Below are 10,008 nucleotides of genomic sequence, written 5' to 3' on the forward strand. Positions count from 1 at the left end.
GAGCAATGACCGTCTGTCTAGGCCCCTGGAAGTTATTTTTAATTATTCTATGATGCAGAGGGCTTCCGCATTCTCCCCACTCTCTAGTTTAAAAAAAAAAAATTTAAAAACAAAAGTAGTTTGCTGTATTCACATATGCTGTATGTGAATAGGATCAGTTTATGGAACTGGTAAAGAAGTTTGTTTTTTTCCGTCTGGATCAACATGGAGCAGAACAGCCCACATTCACTAAAACTGCTAGCTAGGCGGCAAAGGCACCGGATAAACACCCCCAACCCCCACCGCTGACCCACCCATTCACCACTCTCTCCAGCTGCTGGGCAACAGGAGGGTTTTTTTCCTTTTGCAGAGTATGCGATTGGGGCCAGCACTGACCTTGCCCACATCTCAGAGGACTAGGAGGTCCCAGCTAACATCAGGGATATAATAGTAAAAGCCTAGTAATAATGGCAAAATAATACTCTGAAAATTATTTAGTAGTTTCCAACTACAATAGCTCTTCCTTCAGAAATGCTTAAGATTGGCGTCTATTTTGCTCTAGAGAGAACATTCCTTATTAGGGCAAAGTGAAAAGGAAAGCAACAATAGCCAAAAAGAGGCAGAAAATGAAAAGCCACAAGCTTCTACCGGCGTAGGGAATGCAATTTCTCTTTGCTCGTTCAAGAACAACTAGAATATACCGAGTACTCCATAAACAGCCGCTGTGGACTCACATGCTTTATCCCCCTCATTACAACATCAGTGTGTGATGCTGAAAATGGCCAATTCTATAGCAAAGAATCATTCCCCAGGGCAGCATCTGGGCCTCTGCTGTAGAAAATGCTTTGGAAACAGCATTGGGTTTCCTTCCAGATTCCTTAGGCCTCTGCCCAAGATGTGACCTGAGCTGATTCTCCAGAATCCATATAAAGAACGTTTTTACTTAATCTAGTCCAAATTCATACTGCTTTATTCAAAAGTTGTGTCCCTGAGGAGTTAAATATGCTACGTTTCTTCCTATCAACTCACCTGGTAATCCACTGTTTAAAGCTAACTAGGCCATCAAGCTCGGTAACAACATCCAGGGAACCCATGTTGTATTTCAGGCTGTGCTGTGCAGCTTACAAGCAGCTTTTCATTTTATCTTGGTAACACCATGAGGTAGGTATTTTTTATTATCCTCATTTTACACATGAGGAATGAAGAAACAGAAGTTAGGTAACTACCTTTTCAAAACAGAAGAGCAGACAAGAAAAAAGCCAGGTCTACTAACTACATGCTCATGAGGCACACGAGCCCACTTGCTGATACTCATCCCTTATGTTAATCACCTATAAACCCATTAGGAATAGTCGTTTGTTAACCTAACCTGGATTAGGTGCTTCCAGCTTCCAAGGATAACAAAGATAAAGTCAGGCCCCTTATGTCAAAAAAAATTCACCATCTGGCGGAGAATTATTTTGAAATGCAGGGGCTCAAACCCTCATTTATTTGTCTTCTGAATTTGAAATACTTTCTGTTCTCGGTTTGCCCATGTTAGGTTTTTGGTTGTTTTTGTTTTCTCTGAGCTTGGAGGCAGAAAGACCTGCAATCACAGACTGTAACTTTTTCATTGTTTCATCTTCTATTATATTTTGGATTCAGGACCACCTTTTCTGCCGACTGTTCCATTTGCACGTGTCTGCTGCACACATGCAAGTCCCAGTCAATGGGAAAGTAAAAGTTTTGTCAAACGAGTTTCATGACATTGCTGTATTTTACTGATTTCTAACTTTTGTGTTAGCTAGTGTGTGTAGACCAGTCTAAAGAGGCAGTCCAGGCTAACATGAGCTTTATTTCGCTTGTACAGTGTTTTACCGTTAATTCAATGTTTTAAAATTAGAGTTTATATAAAAATCCATACTTCTGGTTTCTTCTGAAAACTTGGAAGTTCTAGTAACAAAACACTGAGCCCACATGCCCACATGGCAACAAGGCCAGAGCTGAAAAGTAACCATCCCTTTTAGTAGGGTATGCCTACTCCAATTCCCCAGTCCCCACCATTCCCTAGAGTGTTCCTGTCACTGAGACTGTGCATGCACTTGTCATTAAGCATCCCACCTACCCTGTTTTCTTATGGTATGAGAGTATTTCTGTATCTGTGTCTTTATCCAAAGATGAAAAAAAAACTCAAGCTTTGTGATTATTTTTGTATCCAGTCTGCCTTGCTCATTTGCTTTGCCTGATCCCTGCAAATAGGCTCTAACCTGTAAGGTGGATAAATAAATTGTATTCCAAATCAGACTAGCAGGAGCATGTGTAATCAAGTCCTCCCGTGGAGCAAAAAAAGCGTGTGACTGAAAACTCTGTATTTCCCATGTGGATCACTTATCTATTGCTGTGTAACAAAACCTTCCCAAAACTCAGTAGCTTAAAACATCCACCTGTTTGGCTCTTCATTCTTTGGGTCAGCAGTTTGGGTTGGACTCAGCTACATAGCTCTTATATTGGTTACACCTGCTGGACTCATTCATGCATCTGTGGTCAATTGGTGGTCAGTGGCCTAACTCACATGCCTGCAGATTTGCTGGCTACAGGTTTAGGCAATGAAAGTCACTAGCTTTTGTGTCTTTCTTTGTCCAGAAGACTAGCCCTGGCTTGTTCCCGTCATGACTGTTAGGGGGTTCCTGAATTAGTCCCCTCCGTTGGCTATAACAAAATACCACAAACTGTGTGACTTCAATAACAGAAACATTCTCTCATGTTCTGAAGGCTAGAAGTCCAAGATCAAGGTTCTGGCAAGGTTGCTTTCTGGTGAGACCACGAGTCCTGGCTTGCAGACAGCTGCCTTCTTACTGTGTCCTCCTGCACATAGAGAATGTACTCGCTCTGGCATCTCCTCTTCTTCTTAACACACCAGCCCTATTGGATCAGGACCCTACCCCTATAACCCCATTTAACCTTAAGTACCTTCTTAAAGGCCCCATCCCCAAATAGAGTCACACTGGGGCTCAGGGCTTCAGCCTATGAATTTGGGGAGGACAAAGTTTAGTCTGCCACATGTCCCAAGAGCAACCAGAAGCCAAGCCCCTTAGGTAGCATTCACTGTTTTCTCATTGATCGAAACGAGTCCTGTAGCCAAGCTCTGAGTTGGTGTGGGACGGGACTACCCACGTGCATGGATACAGGGAGGCATGAGCAACTGGGGAACCATGATGGGAACAACCCACCAGACGCCAGGCCAATTCTCTTGAACTACTATATATTCAAACCATTTTACTGTTTTTTTTTAAAGATTTTATTTATTCATTTATTTGAGAGAGAGCGCGCATACAGAGTGGGGGAGGGCAGAGGGAAAGAATCTCAAGCAGACACTGCACTGAGTGCAGAACCCAAAATGGGGCTCCATCTCACCACCCTGAAATCATGACCTGAGTGGAAATCAACAGCTGGCCACTTGACCGACTGAGACACCCAGGGGCTCCTAAATCGTTTTATTTTAAACCAATGCAGTGGTAGTACTGACACTTACTATCTAACATTCAGTTGTGGTCTGCTGATTGTTGTAAGCAGATCATGGACACACCTTCTGCTTCCAACGGCTGGTTGAGGGGTGGGCATGGACCCAGTGCAGGACAAAATGGGAATGTTTGCTGGGGGTATTTGTAGGAAATACAATAAATACAGTACAATAGGGTGGCGCAAGATGGCGGAGGAGTAGGAAACCTGGATTTCATCTGGTCTCAGTGATTCAGCTGGATAGTGATCAAACCATTCTGAACACCTACAGACTCAACAGGAGATCGAAGAAAAGAATGGCAACAACTCTGAACAGAAAAGCAACCACTTTCTGGAAGGTGGGACGTGCGGAGAAGTGAATCCAAGGCGATATTCGGGAGGATAGAGGGCGGGGGAGGGGGCCTCCGTCGGCCGCTTCTGCTGCAGAGCACAAAATCGAAACATTTAGAAGTCAGCTCCGCTGAGTGACGTCACTCCAGTGGCTAAGCGGGAGGTGGAACCCTCACGGGACAGAGTGGTCTCGGGATCCTCGGGTCACAGAAAGACCGGGCGTGCCCGAGTGTGGCAGAGCTCCCAGGTATTGGAGCGAGGAAGCCGGCTGCAAAGACGGAGCCAAGGCGTTGGCTCTCAGCTGGGGGTTCCCATAAACCGTGATCCGCTGCACAGTCGGGCCACTGCTCCTCCAGCAGGGACCCAACGAGCGGCAGATCTGGGGAGACTCTCCTTCCTCCCCGGGGAGGAGCGGCGCGGGAGTGCACCGCAGGGATCTGCTGGGTTTGGAAACTCCACACGGGGTCGGGTGCCAGAGATAGAAACGCTCCGTCACAGGCTGGGTGAGCACGGAGCGCGGCCGGAGACCAGGGAGACGGGAGTGACTGACTGCTTTTCTCTGGGGGCGCACTGAGGAGCGGCCCCGAGTTCTCAGCTCCTCCGGGGCAGAGATTGGGAGGCTGCCATTTTCACTCTCATCCAACAAAGCTGTACGGAAAGCATGCAAGAAACAAAAGCTCCCCGAGAGTAAACCCGAGCAGATTACTTAGCCCTGATCAGAAAAGGGTGGGGCGATTCCGCCTCAGACAAAGACATTTGGGAACCATGGCAACAGGTCCCTCCCCCAGAAGATCAGCAAAAACAGCCAGCCAAGACCAAGTTTACCGATCAATGAGAATGGCAGAACTCCAGCACTAGGGGAATACTGCACATAGAATTCATGGTTTTTTTACCATGATTCTGTAGTCTTTCAGTGTTAATTTTTTTAACTGTCTTTTTTTTTTAATTTTACTTTTTCCCTTTTCCAACCAACATCTTATCAATCCCTTTTTAAAAAAAAATTCTTTTTAATTTCTAGAGTCATAATCTATCCATTCATAGTAGTTACCCTTATTTTTGGCATATATATATGTTCTCTCCTTAAAATTTTGAGATACAGTTTCTTCTAACAGATCAAAATATACCCTAAATATCTACTGTATGCCTTTGTTCTAGGCTCCTGCCTGATCACATTCTCTCCCCCTTTTTTCTTTCTTTTTTTAAATCCTCTTCTTTTTTCAAACAGCTTCTTATCAATTCCTTTTAAAATTTTTTTTATATTTTCATTACAGTCATATTCCATCCCTTCATCATATCAACCTTTGTACATATTTAAGTCCTTCTTTCTTTAAAATTTTGGAAGGCACATTCTTCTAATGGAACAAAATACACCCAAAATCTAGTGTGTGGCACTGATCTATGCACCAGCCTGATCATATTTGATCATATTGTGTTTTGTTTTGTTCTCTTTTTGTTTTTATCTTTTTCGTTTTTTTTTTCACTGTTTCTTTTTTCTTTCTTCGCCTTTCTTTTCCCCTGGTTTCAGGTCTTCTCTGATTTGTTTTGAGTATACTTTCTGGGGACATTGTTACCCTGTTAGCAATTTGTTCTCTCAATCATCTGTTCTCCTCTGGACAAAATGACAAGATGGAAAAAAATCAACAACAACAACAACAACAAAAGAGGTAGTACCGTCTGCCAGGGACCTACTCAGTACAGACATTAGTAAGATGTTGGACCTAGAGTTCACAATCATGATTTTTAAGATACTAGCTGGGCTTGAAAAAAGCATGGAAGGTATTAGAGAAACCCTTTCTGGAGAAATGAAAGAACTACAATCTAACCAAGTCGAAATCAAAAAGGCTATTAAGGAGGTGCAATCAAAAATGGGGGCACTAACTGCTAGGATAAATGAGGCAGAAGAGAGAATCAGCGATATAGAAGACCAAATGATGGAAAATAAAGAAGCTGAGAAAAAGAGAGATAAACAACTACTGGATCACGAGGGCAGATTCGAGATATAAGCGATACAATAAGACGAAACAACATTAGAATAATTGGGATCCCAGAAGAAGAAGAAAGAGAGAGAGGGGAGGAAGGTATGTTGGAGCAAATTATACCATAGAACTTCCCTAATGTGGGGAAGGAAACAGGCATCAAAATCCGAGAGGCACAGAGAACCCCTCTCAAAATCAATAAAAATAGGTCAACACCCCGACATGTAATAGTAAAATTTATGAGTCTCAGAGACAAAGAGAAAATCCTGAGAGCAGCTCGGGAGAAGAAGTATAGGTATAGGTATATAACCTGTAATGAAGAAACATTAAATTGGCAACAGACCTATCCACAGAGACGTGGCAGGCCACAAAGGACTGGCATGATATATTCAGAGCACTAAACAAGAAAAATATGCAGCCAAGGATACTATATCCATCTAGTCTGTCATTGAAAATAGAAGGAGAGATAAAAAGCTTCCAGGACAAACAAAAACTAAAGGAATTTGCAAACACAAAACCAACCCTACAAGAAATATTGAAAGGGGTCCTCTAAGCAAAGAGAGCACCTAAAACCAGCATGGACCAGAAAGGATCATAGACAATATACAGCTAACAGTCAACTTACAGGCAATATAGTGGCACTAAGTTCATAACTTTCAGTAGTTACCCTGAATGTAAATGGGTAAATGCTCCAATCAAAAGACACAGGCTATCAGATTAGATTAAAAAACAAGACCTGTCGATACGCTGTCTGCAAGAGACTCATTTTAGACCCAAAGACACCCCCAAATTGAAAGGGAGTGGAAAAACATTTACCATGCTAATGGACACCAAACGAAAGCTGGGGTGGCAATCTTTATATCAGAGAAATTAGATTTTAAACCAAAGACTGTAATAAGAGACAAGGAAGGACACTGTATCCTACTTAAAGGGTCTATCCAACAAGAAGATCTAACAGTTGTAAATATCTATGCCACTAACATGGAGCAGCCAATTATATAAGGCAATTAATAACAAAAGCAAAGAAACACATTGACAACAATACAATAATAGTGGGGGACGTTAACACCCCCCTAACTGAAATGGACAGATCATCTAAGCAAAAGATTAACAAGGAAATAAAGACTTTAAATGACACACTGGACCAAATGGACTTCACAGACATATTCAGAACATTCCATCCCAAAGCAACGGAATACACATTCTTCTCTAGTGCCCATGGAACATTCTCCAGGCTTGATCACATCCTAGGTCACAAATCAGGTCTCCACCAGTACCAAAAGATTGGGATTATTCCCTGCATATTTTCAGACCACAGTGCTTTGAAACTAGAACTCCATCACACGAGGAAAGTCGGAAAGAATTGAAATACATGGAGGCTAAAGAGCATCCTACTAAAGAATGAATGGGTCAACCAGGAAATTAAAGAAGAATTAAAAAAATTCATGGAAACAAAAGAAAATGAAAACACAACTTTTCAAAATCTTTGGGATGCAGCTAAGGCAGTCCTGAGAGGAAAGTATAGAGCAATACAAGCCTTTCTCAAGAAACAAAAAGGTCTCAAATACACAACCTAACCCTACACCTAAAGGAGCTAGAGAAAAAAAAACAGCAAATAAAGCCTAAACCCAACAGGAGAAGAGAAATAATAAAGATCAGAGCCGAAATCAATGAAATAGAGATCAAAAGAACAGTAGAACACATCAACGGAACTAGGAGCTGGTTCTTTGAAAGAATGAACAAGATTGATAAACCCCTGGCCAGACTTATCCAAAAGAAAAGAGAAATGACCCAAATCAACAAAATCATGAACGAAAGAGGAGCGATCACAACTAACGCCAAAGAAATACAATTATAATAACATATTATGAGCAACTCTGTACCAGCAAATTAGATAACCTGGAAGAAATGGATGCATTTCTAGAGATGTATCAACTACCAAAATGGAACCAGGAAGGAGTAGAAAACTTGAACAGACCTATAACAACTAAGGAAATTGAAGCAGTCATCAAAAATCTCCCAACAAACAAAAGCCCAGGGCCAGGTGGCTTCCCAGGGGAATTCTACCAAACATTTAATGAGAAATTAATATTTATTCTCCTGAAACTGTTCCAAAAAATAGAAATGGAAGGAAAACTTCCAAACTCGTTTTATAAGGCCACCATTACCTTGATCCCCAAACCAGAAAAAGACCCCATCAAAAAGGACAATTAGACTAATATCCTTGATGAACATGGACGCAAAAATTCTCACCAAAATACTAGCCAATACGATCCAACACTACATTAAAAGGATCATTCACCATGACCAAGTGGGATATATCCCTGGGCTGCAAGGTTGGTTCAACATCCGCAAATCAATCAACGTGCTACAATACATTAACAAAAGAAAGAACAGGAACCATATGATCCTCTCAATAGATGCAGAAAAGGCATTTGACAAAGTACAGCATCCTTTCTTGATCAAAAGGCTTCAGAGTATAGGGATAGAGGGTACCTACCTCAATATCCTAGAAGCCATCTATGAACAACCTACAGTGAATATCATTCTCAATGGGGAAAGGCTGAGAACTTTGCCCCTAAGGTCAGGAACGCGGCAGGGATGTCCACTCTCACCAGTGCTATTCAACATAGTATTAGAAGTCCTAGCCACCGCAATCAGACAACAAGAAGAAATCAAAGGCATCCAAATCGGCCAAGAAGAAGTCAAACTCTCACTCGTTGTAGATGATATGATATTTTATGTGGAAAATCCAAAAGACCACCCCAAAACTGCTAGAACTCATTCAGGATTCAGTAAAGTGGCAGGATATAAGATCAATGTACAGAAATCAGTGGCATTCCTATACACCACCAACAAGACTGAAGAGAGAGAAATGAAGGAGTCGATCCCATTTAAAATTGCACCCAAACCATAAGATACCTAGGAATAAATCTAACCAAAGAGGCAAAGGATCTGTACTCAGAAAACTATAAAAGACTCACGAAAGAAATTGAGGAAGACAGAAATGGAAAAACATTCCATGCTCATGGAGTAGAAGGACAAATATTGGGAAGGTGTCAATGCTACCTAGAGCAATCTACATATTCAGTGCAATCCCCATCAAAACACCATCCACTTTGTTCAAAGAAGTGGAACAAATAATCCTAAAATTTGTATGGAACCAGAAGAGAGCCCGAATAGTCAGAGGAATGTTGAAAAAGAAAAGCAAAGCTGGCAGCATCACAATTCCAGACTTCCAGCTCTATTACAAAGCTGTCATCATCAAGACAGTATGGTACTGGCACAAAAACAGACACATAGATCAACGGAGCAGAATAGAGAGCCCAGAAATGGACCCTCAATTACATGGTCTACTAATCTTTGACAAAGCAGGAAAGAATGTCCAATGGAAAAAAAGTCTCTTCAACAAATGGTGTTGGGAGAATTGGACAGCCACATGCAGAAGAATGAAACTGGACCATTTCCTTACACCACATGCAAAAATAGACTCCAAATGGTTGAAAGACCTCAATGTGAGACTTGAGTCCATCAAAATCCTAAAGGAGAACACAGGCAGCAACCTCTTCGACCTCAGCCGCAGCAAATTCTTCCTAGAAACATCGCCAAAGGCAAGGGAAGCAAGGGCAAAAAAGGACTATTGGGATTTCATCCAGATAAAAAGCTTTTGCACAGCAAAAGAAACAGTCAACAAAACTAAAAGACAACCGACGGTATGGGAGAAGATATTTGCAAATGACGTATCAGATAAAGGGCTAGTATCCAAAATCTATAAAGAACTTATCAAACTCAACACCCAAAGAACAAATAATCCAATCAAGAAATGGGCAGAAGATATGAGCAGACATTTTTCCAAAGAAGACATCCAAATGGCCAACAGACACATGAAAAAGTGCTCAACATCGCTCGGCATCAGGGAAATCCAAAACAAAACCTCAATGAGATACCACCTCACACCAGTCAGAATGGCTAAAATTAACAAGTCAGGAAACGACAGATGTTGGTGAGGATGCAGACAAGGGGGATCCCTCCTACACTGTTGGTGGGAATGCAAGCTGGTGCAACCACTCTGGAAAACAGTATGGAGTTTCCTCAAACAGTTGAAAATAGAGCTACCATACGATCCAGCAATTGCACTATTGGGTATTTACCCCAAAGATACTAATGTAGGGATCCGAAGGGGTACATGCACCCCAATGTTTATAGCAGCAATGTCCACAATAGC

Source organism: Eumetopias jubatus, unplaced genomic scaffold (genome assembly GCF_037043125.1).
Source record: "Eumetopias jubatus isolate StellerSeaLion01/CBP00866 unplaced genomic scaffold, mEumJub1_p1.0 scaffold_54, whole genome shotgun sequence".
NCBI classification, from domain to species: Eukaryota; Metazoa; Chordata; class Mammalia; order Carnivora; family Otariidae; genus Eumetopias; species Eumetopias jubatus.